This window comes from Pleurodeles waltl, chromosome 8 (assembly GCF_031143425.1).
Source record: "Pleurodeles waltl isolate 20211129_DDA chromosome 8, aPleWal1.hap1.20221129, whole genome shotgun sequence".
NCBI classification, from domain to species: domain Eukaryota; kingdom Metazoa; phylum Chordata; class Amphibia; order Caudata; family Salamandridae; genus Pleurodeles; species Pleurodeles waltl.
In genome coordinates, this window is record NC_090447.1 from 1,076,907,676 (window position 1) to 1,076,921,455 (window position 13,780).

The 13,780-nt window shown below is 42.9% G+C and overlaps 1 protein-coding gene across 4 annotated transcripts in view; it reads left to right on the forward strand.

Annotated features, from left to right (window-relative positions):
- The window catches only part of DIAPH3 (diaphanous related formin 3), a 1,960,340-nt gene that overhangs the window by 1,010,333 nt on the left and 936,227 nt on the right, over nt 1-13,780 (forward strand). The window lies entirely within an intron of this gene.

Sequence of the window (13,780 nt, forward strand, 5' to 3'; positions counted from 1 at the left end):
TTTGGAAGGAAAAAATGTGGAGAAAGACAAGGGGCATTAACACTTGTTCTCTTATTCTGTGTTTCCCCCAAGTCTTCCGGTAAAAATGGTGCCTCACTTGCGTGGGAAGGCCTAATGCCCGCGACAGGAAACGCAACATGGACACCACATATTTACCTTGAAATCTGACTTGTTTTTTGGAAAGTGCCTAGCTGTGGATTTTGGCCTCTAGCTCAGCCGACACCTAGGAAAACCTACCAAACCTATGCATGTTTGAAAACTAGACACCTAGGGGAATCCAGGATGGGGTGACTTGTGGGGCTCGCACCAAGTTCTGTTACCCAGAATCCTTTGCAAACCTCAAAATTTGGCAAAAAAACCCAAAACACTTTTCCCTCAGATTTCGGTGCTGCAAAGTTCTGGAATCTGAGGGGAGCCACAAAATTCCTATCACTCAGCATTTCCCCAAGCCTCCCGATAAAAATGGGACCTCACTTGTGTGGGTAGGCCTGGTGCCCGCAACAGGAATAGATCACACAACGGTCAATGTTGGTCCTTACCTGAGGGCAACTGTTGACCCTGGGGTGATGCCTGCCTGTACCTAGTGCCTGCATCAGGAATGGAAGTGGGGTAGCGTTTTTATCAGGACAGGTGGGGAAACACTGAGTGGTAGGAATTTTGTGGATCCGAGCATATTCCTGTAGTTTGTGTGACAGAAATGCAAGAAAAAATGTAGTTTTTATTCAACATTTCACCATTGGAGGGTATACTGGGTAATAAAACTTTGGGGAATCCACACAAGTCACACCTCTGTGGACTTCCCCGGATGTCTAGTTTCCAGAAATGTCTGGGTTTGGTAGGTTTCCCTATATGGCCGCCGAGCCCAGGACCAAAAACGCGTTTTTTTTGTGATAGATAATTTTGATGTCTCCACAATACAATTGGGGCGGTGGAATTTAGGGCTGAACTAAATTGGGGCGCTCCAAGAGAGCACTCTCTCTGTGCTTGCTGCTGCATGCACCTGCTCTCTGGGTTGGGTTAACCTGCTATTGTCCCGCTGCACAGACTGTGCTTGCGAAGGGACAGCAGGACTGTCCTCATCACCTCCCTCATAATCAATGGAAGAGGAGTTATTGAATGGGACTCCTTCGACTGAAAAATCACTGAGAGTCTGCGCTATTGTCCTATCCCTCAGATACTGTCTCAGTATCTGCTGTCTCAGTCTCTGATCCTACGTCAGAGCGGTCCTCTGTAACCCGAGTGACGGATTGAGCAGCAGTCATCCAACAAGATGCCATCTCAGCTAATGGCTGAACTGTTGCTCTAAAACACTAGCCTACGTAGACAGTCAAAAAATTGCTGGTGTGTGTGTGATACGTGCAACAGTAGAGATCACCTTACCTTCGTTTCTTCCCTCAATCGGCACATTCTTTCAAGACACTCAAAAAATGACTGCAACATCATGACAGGCAAAGTAAAGTAAGTGATTTAAAAACGTAATGTTATTATAAACGTGTTTTCTATTCTAAAAACATACTGAGACAGCGCTTAATTTGCAAACGTAATAAAATAACAGGTGGAGGATCCCAAAGTATATTTTACAAGCCCACTGTCCATTGCCTGATTTTCTCAATACCAATTGCTGCATACTATTGAATCCAGCTCATTCCTCTTTCTACCACCACCCTCACTTCCTGTTTTTATCTCACTCTCTTAAGTTCTTTTCACCCTTTCTCGCTGATTTGACACCATCTCTCTATCTCCTGATGTGAATCAAAATCTAATGATGGGACGTGGGCACCTGTGTACACCACCTGCAAGCACTGGCACACATAAAGGGCTGTCCCCAGCAAAATATATACCGCTATTTGGAAATCACGAAGGCACCAAATGTGAGCAAGTCAATATCTAGTTAGTTATTCAAATGTTTTTCTTATGTTGGCATTTGTTGTATCTTGAAAGACCGGATCTAACATTTCACATATAAGTTTAATGCAAGTGATGTCATTTGGCCAGCACCCACACACTAAAACTTGCTCAGCCCCACTACATCTCAGAGGGATGGCATGTGACTAAAGAATCATCACCCTTCTGTACAACAATTGGACTTTTGACCCTACCACAGTGAAAATGCAACTCTCCTTGGGAAGATTAAGTGCGACTTCTGTAATATGTTGATCAATACTGTCCATTAGCAAGGCAAATAAACTGCTGTAATTCTGAAATGAGGTGCCCCCATGCAGCATGCAGACAGGTAGAACATCTAACAAACAGGACAACAGCTGCAACTGTCTAAATGTCACTGTTTGTGTCTACTTCACTTTGTTTCTGCATGACGCCGACCAACACCTTTCTTCAACTGTATAAGAACAAACTGCATGTGGACTCTCAATGTGCACAATGCAATGCGCCAGATGAAGACTTCGTTCATGTCGCTTGGTATTGCACTCCGATTAGCAGACATTGGTGCAAGGTTTTCTGTACCTTAGCAGGCATGACGGGGTAGTCACGGTGCCAGCCCCAAACCTGGCCCCATTGGCATGCACTATTGCCACTCCCGCAGGTATGCAGTGGTTCACAAGTAGCTCACATCCGTTCCTTTACTACTAGAAGACAGGCAGGTGGCTTGTGCATGGGGGAGGGGTCATGCCCCTGCTGTAAAAACCAGGCTACATGACTTGATCTCTGCAATCAAAAGCTAGAACTTTACTATCCCACAGACTCACAGACATGGGAACATTTGGGGCCCTGTGCAGGACTATTTGTTGACCCATTATCTGACTTAACCTTGAACCACTTAAGGGGCCGAGAACTGGTCTTGGGTTAGTAGGGGCTGCGGGAGTCAATGTTAACTTAGTAAAAATCGATGTGCTTGTGCCAGAAATGTAAGATCCAATTGTTCACAACCCGAGTTATCTGTGAATATCAATCGACACAATGTGCCCACTAGTTGGGCTGCAGTTACAAAGGGTTAAGGCTGTTGAATGGGAAAGCTGACTGTGACCTCTTATCTGCATGCTTCCAACAGGAGCACATTAAAGACTCTTATATGTCCTATCTGTGTACACTGTAGTAATGGTAAATGACTAAATAAAAGTTTGAAGGAAAAAATGTCAACTTCGTCACAACAGAAATAAAGCAGTGCATGAAAAGCAACACCCAACACATTCTGGAGAAAATCCAAACAAATTGGTTTTGCTTCCAAAATACACGTCAAATCACAGCGCAAGCAGCAATTGAAAGGAATACCTCAAGACAAAAGCAACTGAGGTCGTGACTGGGTTGTCCATGTCGATTCATGTGTGCAACCTGTGCAGACCATCAATCATTTCGCAGTGAGAAGAAAATCCACTTTAAGTTAAAGTACATGGATCAACATATCCAAGTACAATGTGAGTTTCCAATACAACTCAACCACTGATTTCATTAATTCGAACTTACTCTCTGTCCACCCAACTTCCTAATTTTTTAGAATATGTAATCATCAAGCAGTAGCCTCCATGTTATCATGGCAGAGGTAAGCAGAACTGGCATTAATACGTGCACTGCAAGAAATTCACTGAGACGCGGGGCCAGGGCTGCAGCAACGATTTCTGGCAGAACCCTTTAAACCAATAAATCATCTCAAACAATTGCAGGGTAACTGTCGCTAGAGATTAGCCAGGAACCTTCAAAACATCTGAGATGGGGCTGTTGCAACAGAACACATCTCTCTGACCACACATACCATCATTCAAGAATCAAAATTAATAACTGCAGTGGAAATACCTCACTGCATATTTATGACAATTTCTGTGAACCAGAGGGATCAAAATAACATGCCATAGTGCCGAGATAGTGCACGGGGGCATGCCTGTGTTCAGGAAAAGCATTTTATTAGAGGGTATTATAAATCTTCTTGACATAAATGCACATGTACTTTTAAAACTACTCTGGCCTTTCTCAAAACAACATAAGCAATCGCAGGTAGCTTAAATTGAAGAATGTCATTTCCCTAAAAAAGGCAGAGGTGAACCAGTGTGTTATATTAAGTGTGGTAAGTCAATTTGCTTTTGCTGTGTTCTGCCGCTCCACCACCATGTAAACTCAAGCGCATTATGTTACTTTATCTGATGTAATCCATATAATGATCAATAGTATAGTATACATAGCGGTTCTTAAATTTTCCCTCCTGTTTACCAGCTCTTTTAACAGACTAAGGTTAATAAACACTAAAACCTTGTGTCTAGATTAATCCTGAATTGCCTTATTCCATACCACTTTTTGAACATATGATGTTGTTCACAGTGACCGATATATAGCTCATGTGCTTAGACTATGAGAAACTCTGTTATGTTGTTGCTTGTGTCAATATAATGTAAATTGCTTAACCCCTAAAGTGCGCACACTAACTCCCTGGTGCGGGTCACGACCAGTGGTTGACACCAGGGAGGGTGTTAAAAAATCCTTGGGTGCATTGCACTCGAGGATTTTTTATTTAAAAATACCCCGGGAGACACAGAAGATCTTCTGTGTCTCTCCCCACCCCCCCAACCAGCCCCGTGGTGCTGACGTTACTATCTGTTTTCTCCACCGGAGCAGGTAGCGGCCTTGCAGCTGTTTCCTGCTCTGGTGCAGAAAACAGCCACAGCCTTCCCGATGTTCGGGAAGGCCTCGTTTGAAAGGGGAGACTCTCCCCTTTCAAACAAGGCCTTCCCAAACAGTTTCCTGGCCCTCAATCGCAGTAGATCTGCGATCGAGAGCAGGAAAACATTCCCTAGGCACCAAGGATTTCATGTGAGGGGTGGGGGGAAGGGCAAATGGGCTGGCCCGATACTGGGGGCATTTTTTTTTTTTTTTTTTTTTTAAAGGTAGGTTTACACCCTGGAGAGCACGATTGCACCCGATCGCACCCCCCAGGGGGTTTAAATTTTTTAAAGAAAGACATTGACAGGGGGTCGCCCATGAGCAGGGCGATCCCCTGTGGGGGCAATAATTTTTATTTTATTCGTTGTATGGTTTCGCTAGGGGCCACTATGCCCCCTAAGGACACCATACAGCTATTAAAAAAATATATAGCTCTATATGTAGACATATTTATGTAGATATGTCAATCTACATAGATATGTGTATATGTGTGTATATATATATATATATATATATATATATATATATATAGAGAGAGAGAGATGTCTACATATAGATAAATATATATATAGCGATCACTTTTGTCAACGTGTGCGTGGTTTCCCTGGGGGCTGCGATCGGCCCCCAGGAAAACCACACCAACATATAAACGTGATATATATATTCACCACCAGTTCAGTTGCAGATTGCGTCTTCAAAGCAATGCACATACTTCAACTGACGCGTTTCAACTGTAGCTTTTAGGCAGCAATAAAAAAAGTCAAGTAAGTCTTCTGATTATGTTTCTGCTACAAAAGGATCCAACTTTTGTCTGGTGGCAGTTTTGAGGCCATAAAGTAGCGCAGAAGGTTTGTATGCCTACTGCAAAGATCAAATCTGTATTTTATGTAAATAGCTGGGTAGATTAGTAAAGTCTGCCTTTACCTGTGCTATAATACAAATTAGAACATTGGAATGTTGGTAGCTCCATTGAAAACAATGGAGTGCTGCAGGCTTTTACTGGCCGGTAAAAGCCCGCAGCGCCAACATTCCAATGTTCGCTTTGTTCACAGCAACAGCTGTGAACAAATCCTCACGGAGCCCGAGGGGATTTTAATCCCCTCGGGCTCCGTTAATTTTTTTTTTTTTAATAGAACTTTCTGCCCTGAGTGGCAGAATGTTCTAATAGCCTTAGAACCCGCCGTAGCGGGCTCTACCGGCTATTAAAGTCCCTCTCCCATGTTAAATGCCCTCGCATTCGGCTCGGGCATTTAACGCGGGGAGCGGGCCTTTAATAGCCGGTAGAGCCCGCTACGGCGGGTTCTAAGGCTATATGAAATGTATATGCGGGTGGGAGGCTATGGAGAGATGAAGGGCATTTTTGCTGGGTGGTAGTGAGGGAATCCGAGGAGGCGGTCAGGGGAGTTGGAGCAACAATAATGATTGTTGGACTGGGCGCTAGAGGAGCTAAAGACTGTGACGATTGATATGGGACACGGTGAAGTAATAGTGTCTTTTTTTTTTTTTAGCGTTCATCTTACCAGTTCTTTTCACCCACTGAATTAGCAACTAGGTGATTTTTGTGGATATACGTTTTGGCAACTTTGTGATGATGGAGTGCAGTGAGGACACCAATAACCCAAGCATTTTCCTGTAGGAGAGCGAGAACGGCACACTGTGAACGACCAGAGTTAGCTAGACAAGTGGGAGGACCCAACTTGGCTGTTTGGAAAATTGTAAGAGAAGGGCTGAAAGGGAAAACAGATGGAAGTCTATAAAACCCAACCCCTTTGTGCTTCTGATTGTAGCGCAGCAGCACAAGGAAAGGTGTTTGCAATTCGAAAGAAACGTGTTTATTATGGTATGCATTTTGAAATTCGAATGGCGTCGCTTCGCCATTGGGGGCTGCCACCTTTTCACGATGAGGATTCCAACGTAGCCAGAAACTGAGCTGCAACATCAGTGGTAAAGAGGTACTACTGTTCCTGTTTACAATAGCTGCGTTATTTTAATTTGTAGATGGGTAGGATTTAAAACTCAGGAGAGAGAGCTGAAAGTCTTGCCAAAAGGTTTCATTGCAATCTACTAATTGTCTTCTCTGTTGCCCAGCATGCTTTGCAAGTGCATTAACTGTAGTTGGCCGCAGAATCAGAGACGTGATTGTCATCTGCTCGCCGACCAGAGCGGTGTAAGGTGTAAGAAGCTCCCCTTAACTAATTCATTGATTGCTTGGCATATGAAGCAGTTGGTAGTGGTGTGTGTTGTTGCAAGCACAGTGTTAACCCATTTTCTGGCATCACCTAGCTGTGTTGGGTGTCTTTGGTGTGTTGTACAACGTGATGTATGTTGTGTATTTTGTTACTAGGAGCACTGAGGGCCGTTCGTGTTGTATGTGATTCGTTGTTCTTCAAACGATCTCAATTTCAGAGTCTGGCTAACCTGCAAAATGAACTCATTTTTATTTGAAAATACACAGTAGAAGTCTAACTGTTTAGTAAGTAAAATGTTACATAGGCTCAACGAATCACAGTACAGAATACAATGCAACAGTGCCAATTCCATTCTAAGCACCATTGCCTAAGGAAAAATAATGTTGTCCCTTTTGACTTAATGCAACAAGAACAAGTGATGGACGGAATGCTGAACGCTGTCAAACATTCACCCCCAGTACAGCGATCTGGGCCTAAATCCTTCGTTAGGGTCGAACCTGCGTCGCATGCGCTTAGGCATGCGTTTCGCTAGCGAGACGCTTTAGGTATTAGAAAAGGGCTCGGAGCCCCGTCAACGTCACGTCAGTGTCTTTCATTGGCACGTTGGCTTGTCTGTTAGAATCTGCTTGCTTTGCTTAGTGGAAGGCACGCATACGTCATGCCTTTTCTGGTGGTTAGCCATCCTCGAGCACAGCGACCAAGTACAGAAAACATGTGAGGCTCTCTGTTTCCTGTCAGGTTTGTGGACTACTTTTTCTCTATTTTCGCAACGGTATCTCGCTTGGCAGAAGACGAGTGCTTTGCATACTATCGACCCTGTTACACAGTTAATTGCACTTTTGCCGGTTACGTTCATAATTGCACTTTTGCCGATAGGTATTATTACGAGGGAACTATAGCAGCGCAATCGCACTTTTTTTTTTCTTTTAACGCTAGAAACATCCGGTTGGAAGTTTACAACTGGTAATAGCTGTAACTCGGACAAATGCGAGACCCTACTGCATTGCAAATGCTTGTTTTTGTTTTGCTGCCCATGCCATTCCAGTTTGGACACAGCCATATGCAAATCAGTCTTGACCCTGTTCTCCATGGGAACAGTCCAGCCCGATCTGCCAAGCCAGGTCCTTCCCGGACTGGAAAAGAGCATCCTGAGACTAGGACCAATGTCTGAGCATACCCTACCTATTTAGGGCAACTTTAGCAACACGCAACACTCTGTGTAAGTGAAAGCGGGTGAAAGTCCACTGTTCTGTGAAACCCAGGACCTTGTGCTGACATTCTGTGTGCATGTGTGTGTATTGTGATTGTGTTATCTGTACAGTAGTAGTACTTTGTCAATGTGAGCCTGAGCATTGAAGCCAGTGAGATTCATCTTGGATAGCATAGGATGGAGGACAAGGTGAGGAAGTTAGTCAATCTTGCCCTTTTGTCTGTCGATTATTACTTCATCAGGAAGGCTTCCTACCGTTTTGTAAAGTTTTTTTATTTAAAAGGCCTTACTTCACAGATTTTTTTTTTTGTTACTTCTGGTAGAGACTTCTAGCCTCAAAATCCTCACCTTTTAAAAACTGCCCTGGCATCAGTCTGGATCTGGAACATTTTCAGCAGTACATCTGCGCACCAGCAGTTGATGCCGTGTGGCTCTGTTCTGATGCCGTCCTACTCTGTAAAGTGCAAGGGGCATGTCACATCCCAAAATGACAGGTTTTAAGGCCTGTAAGGACTGTTGCAAACAAATGTCTGTGACAGTTCCTCACCAAATTTGCGTGTGGTGGCTGTGGTCGAGCCACAACTCTGCCTGCAGTGATTGCATGTCAATGAACCTGAAGGCCATACAAGACTGCAAGGTGAAACACTACATCACCAAGCTCTGGTAGAGACTGCGGCAAAATTGGTCCAAGCTTAGTTAGCTTGCGTTCAGGATCCAGAAATCAATGCAGTAACTCCAGAAGGCGATCTTTGTTTCATTCCAAGTGTTCAGATAACAAGAAAAAAAAAAAATTTAATCAGGACTGTACCCTCCTCTAAGAAGGCATGAGGTGCCACTAAATAAACTTCTGGATCTCACTTTTGAAGTTGTTTGACTTTGGAGAAAGTTAGCCCTAACAGCCTTAGGGTGGTCATCCCCTTACTTTTTGCCTGCCTCTGTACACTTTTTTGACACTGTTTTTGCTTTTTAGGACTCTGCACACTTACCACTGCTAAGCAGTGCTAACTTGCAAACCAAGTTTCTAGGGCCATCCACCACTCCTGAGCAGATCGAATTCTCTGAGACAACGATCTGACTTTTCAGGACATTGCTGATGCTAGCGCGCCTGGTCCTTAGTAAGTAAACTTACGAGGGGACGCGTATAGGTCAATGAACCTTTTGAATCGCATGGAGTATTCTAGTCATGCAGTGACCATTGAATCAATAACCAACATCAATAATCAAGATAAACACTGTAGGGAACCACAATATAAACCGTGCTAATTAGAAATAACCAATACTCATTAAAAGGGTTAACAAGTTTTATTCCCTATTGCTTACAATTCTAAGTCACCTGTTAGTTTCAAGAACTTTATTCAAATCAACTCTTTATTAACTCATCGGTTAAAAGACATAAGAAAATATATGCAGCAAAGCACCACCATAAGCTATGAATATCAGCATTAATAATGTAATTCAGCAATTAAGTTCGTCAGTCATTTGTCACCATCAACGTCACCCCTAACAGCCTACCTAAACAAGATTAGCGTTAGCATGGGAGTCTTCATGTGAAAACAATTTAGAGAAAACATTAATTTGGAAAAATCTACCTCAGTGTGAATCTCTATAACAGTGCAGTTGGTACCTAGAAGAAAAGGCACAAAATCGTCAGTCACATTTTCATAGCTACCTATCCAGGATGGATCAGCAACAAGTCAGTCTTCGTCTTCAGGTCATCAAATGGTCAGCTACGGATCAGGCTCACAAAATATGAGCCCAGCACCTCGGACAGCGTCTCCTGACGTCATCAATCTCTTCCCAGATTCGCCTAAATTCTGAAGTCTTAGCCCCTTGTCGTGACTTTTATTAGGGTCTTCTAGTCCATCCCACTAATTGCTAATTGGTCATCCAGTCGACAGATATGACTCTAACCTATCATTTTCATTTACCAAATCTTTTAAATTGCATATAATTTAATTCACAGAAAGCTGATTGGTTCTTCTTGCTATGAGGCCATCATGCGGCTCTTCAGGTATCAAAATTGTTGCATACGGTTCTCCAGTCAGTGCCTCTATTGTTCAAGTCCTGGGAAAGTACATTTAGCCTACACTACACATAATTGTATCAAATTGTCTTCATCATCTCCTGTCCGTTGGTACATTGCAGAATGTTCTAGCAAAGCAGCTTGAACTCTGAGAGGTTCAAGGTCTCTGTCCCCGGTTTCCAGTCCTTTGCAAGGCGTTCGACTTCTCCATGTTCAGAGCGAGCAAGGCCCAGTGAAACTAGGCCTCTGGTGCGGCTAACTTAATAATACAAAAGAAAGGTTATGCATTTCATTATGATATATTACTAAATTTTTCTCATATCTTTTTCTCATTATTTTGCATATTTTAGTCCCTTTAGTACATATGGTGATCACTCCCCGAGGGCACATTTTCAAGTGTGCACATTATTTTCTACAGTTAATTTCTCTATACATTTCCACATTAGTAACAACATATAAATCATTAATAATTTTCTTAATTTGCATATCTGCTTCAACACTGACTTCCTCTGGCATACCTAGTTCTCCACCTAGGTTAACAAGCTCATCACCAGCTGGACCCTCCGGGCCCATAACTGGTCTTGCTCCGGTTTTGACTCTGCGTTCAGCACCACAGTCAACGCCAGTTTCTAGTGCATCACCACCAATGCAAATTCCATCAGCTTTAGAAGATGAGGCCAAAGTTGACCTGGCAGGTGTTGAGTCAGCTTTGTTTCGTTCGTAGCTATGTTTATATGCTTGACAGTGACCCAAGCCAATTGGTGTTTCCATCTGCAATTTGTTGCCTCCAACCAACTGAGCATTGATGGCATTGGAGAATTGCTTAATACCATAAAATACGTCAAACCAAGAACCATATCGAGAGGTCCAGAATTTCATGTGGAGTTTCCTTTCCGCTTTAAAACAAAAGCAGGTCACGTTCATCTCCTCCATTTCTCTCCGACTAATACCTGACACAGGAGCCATCTTGAATTCTACACAATGCACCACAGCATTCTGCCTATGTCGTCAGTGACCCTGCAGCAACTTCATCCCTGAGGTATCTCATAACATCCAGGATGCTATGAGGCCCTCTGTTAAAAGCTCTGACAATCAGCAGAGGAATTATATGATCTTGGTTAATTTGCCGCTGACGGATACTTTAATCAACCTTAATGCCTACGTGCCTCCCCTCGGGATGCTTAATTTCTTCTCGCGCTTTCCGGGCTGGAAATATTATGGAACGGAAGCAGTTTATGCAGGGCTGCCCTCTGTAAATGCTTGGTATCGTTGGTACTCTCCTGCATCGTAGAATGCCAATTTGGCACTTTGTGTCACAAATGGGAGGATCCTGGTCTGTGGCAGTACGGAAACATTTTTCAGAAACTCATGTATTGACCCTCGGCACAAACAAAATATCAACCCACCAGACCAAACTTTATTGACAATAGTATTTCACAAACGATCTGAAAAATAGTGAAAGGTGGTGTTGTTACTTGGGCTCTTATTTAAAATATCAGTCACTGATTAATAAATATTAACATTCTAGGTAAGGGAAGGTGGCAGTTGCTGGGTAGTTTGCGACTGCCACCTCATTGTTAGTATAGTGTTTAATGATTTCAAAGGCATAAGTGACACAACATACAACATACTGTCCTAATGTGTCCAGAAACACTTGCATCATGTAAATCTTTAAAAACACCGTGACACATCTCTTCTAAATGTCCCTACCCTGTATAGAGGTGAAATAAATGTCTAGTGTGGTACAGCAACATTTATGTCCTCTGTGTTGTCCCATTAGTTCGTCTTCACAAAACAATAGTGAGACATCTGGAACATAACTGATACTTCATGGCACAGTGACCGCAAATGAAAATGTTTTTTTAGTGTGCTCGTAAGCGGCTTGGTTGTTTCAGAGGTATATAAAAGTTTGAAGACAAAACATATCCTAAAAACCTAGTTTTTATAGTGTGTCTGAGATACTGACTTGTGTGGGCTACGGACCATGACCATTTGTAGAATAAATATAAATCAAATCCAAGAACTAAAGTCCAAAGCACAGTAAACTTGTGTACAGGGAGGAGCACCTAAGACTGAAATAGCTTTCTGAAATTAACGTTTTCTGAAATTAATAAGATTCCTATTGGCAGGAATTTTTTAAGGTTCCATAGTTTGATGAGGTTGGAGTGGAGACAGATTTCAATAAATGCCCTCGTATATAAAGCAAACAAATGGCTGACCTCCACTGGCACTTAATGTTGAAAGAATGGCAGAAGAAGTGCAGAAGCCTGTTCGTAATTTACAGCATAGCTTATGCCAGACAAAATAGGCTCCAGTGGTTTCAGCCAAAAACCACCTTTCTCTTATAATTACAAGAGATGGAGGTATTAGTATGTAGATCCTCTGTTGGAATGCGTCTCCTGATTTTCGGAGCTTGATGAATGTGGAACAAAATCTAAGAACTGCACTTAAGAAACCAGCTTTGATGACATTCTGTTTACTGCCAGTACTATAGACCACTTTTGTACAGGGAGTTGCCACACAGAAGAGGAATCTCTTGAAACGGTACTTTTGATGGGTTTACTTTAGCCGGGGGAAGGCAATCCAGTTCTCTGAGATAGAGCAAAGTGTCTTACAAAACCCGATGGACTGACAACTGGGATCCTCGGGGTCTCCAATCAACCAAAAAAGCCCAACGATTTATAGATTGAACTGCTTGGGTGATTTGTCTGACTCTTGAGAACCTCACAACACACCATATGGAGAACAAAGATATCATTCAGTCTTCAGACTGCTACATCTGCACTGTACTAGAACGTATGGCAATAACCACCTCAAGACTTCACAGCCAAGCCCCATGGAGATTTCCAGGAGAGGTAGTTGTTCTGCGTTATCTCATCTAGGTAGGTAGACCCATAGAGATTCTTTATCCTGATATAGCATAAGATGGAATCCAGCTGGAAGGTGGTATGGGGCAGTCACTGTACTACAGGCTTTCTGAAGGCCTGACTGGTTGTGATTCAGCACAGGATTGTGACTATTGCATTTATTCCCATTTTGTTCTGCATCTCTCTATGACCTCATGCCTTTGCCCGGGGACTGGAGTTCAGATTCTGAAACACTACTGTTGGTTTGTGGCTGGTGAACAGCCCAAAAGATTCTGTCCTTCAGTAAAACATTTAAAAAATGTGCACTTTTGATAAAAGTGTGAAGTAGGTTGGCTAGAATACATGATTTTAGACTACTTGGAGGGAAAGGATTCATTCATACATACATACATTAGGATTTCCACAACATGACTTTTTTTTTTTTTTTTAGATCTACGAACTACTCTACTTAATGAACACACCAGACATCCTCATACTCCTTTTTAGGTTCGAGCACGCAGAGCGCTCTGTCCCTGGTGTAATCTTTCTGTGGGCTTTTAACCATGATAATGAAATATAATACACTGTTCCAAAGCTGATACAAGGAAAAGGAAAGGAGTCCTGATAATCAGGAGCAAAAGTCCTCACACACCACATATGGTGTCATGCTTCATCATCGGACAGCTCCTCGTCAGGCCGGCGCTGCAATGCCTGACGGGCACCCCCCAAAGGGGGGCTCTTTGCCGGAGATCTTTTTATTAATGATGAAGCCGCGGAACCAAATGTGGGTCCGAAAAAGAGGAGGAAAAAAGGAAAGGACAAAGTAAAATTGGCTCAAAACCCTCACTAAATGGTTTATTATTTGCTGTTGGGAATTGGTCAAGATTAAAAGAAGTTACAAGGGAGT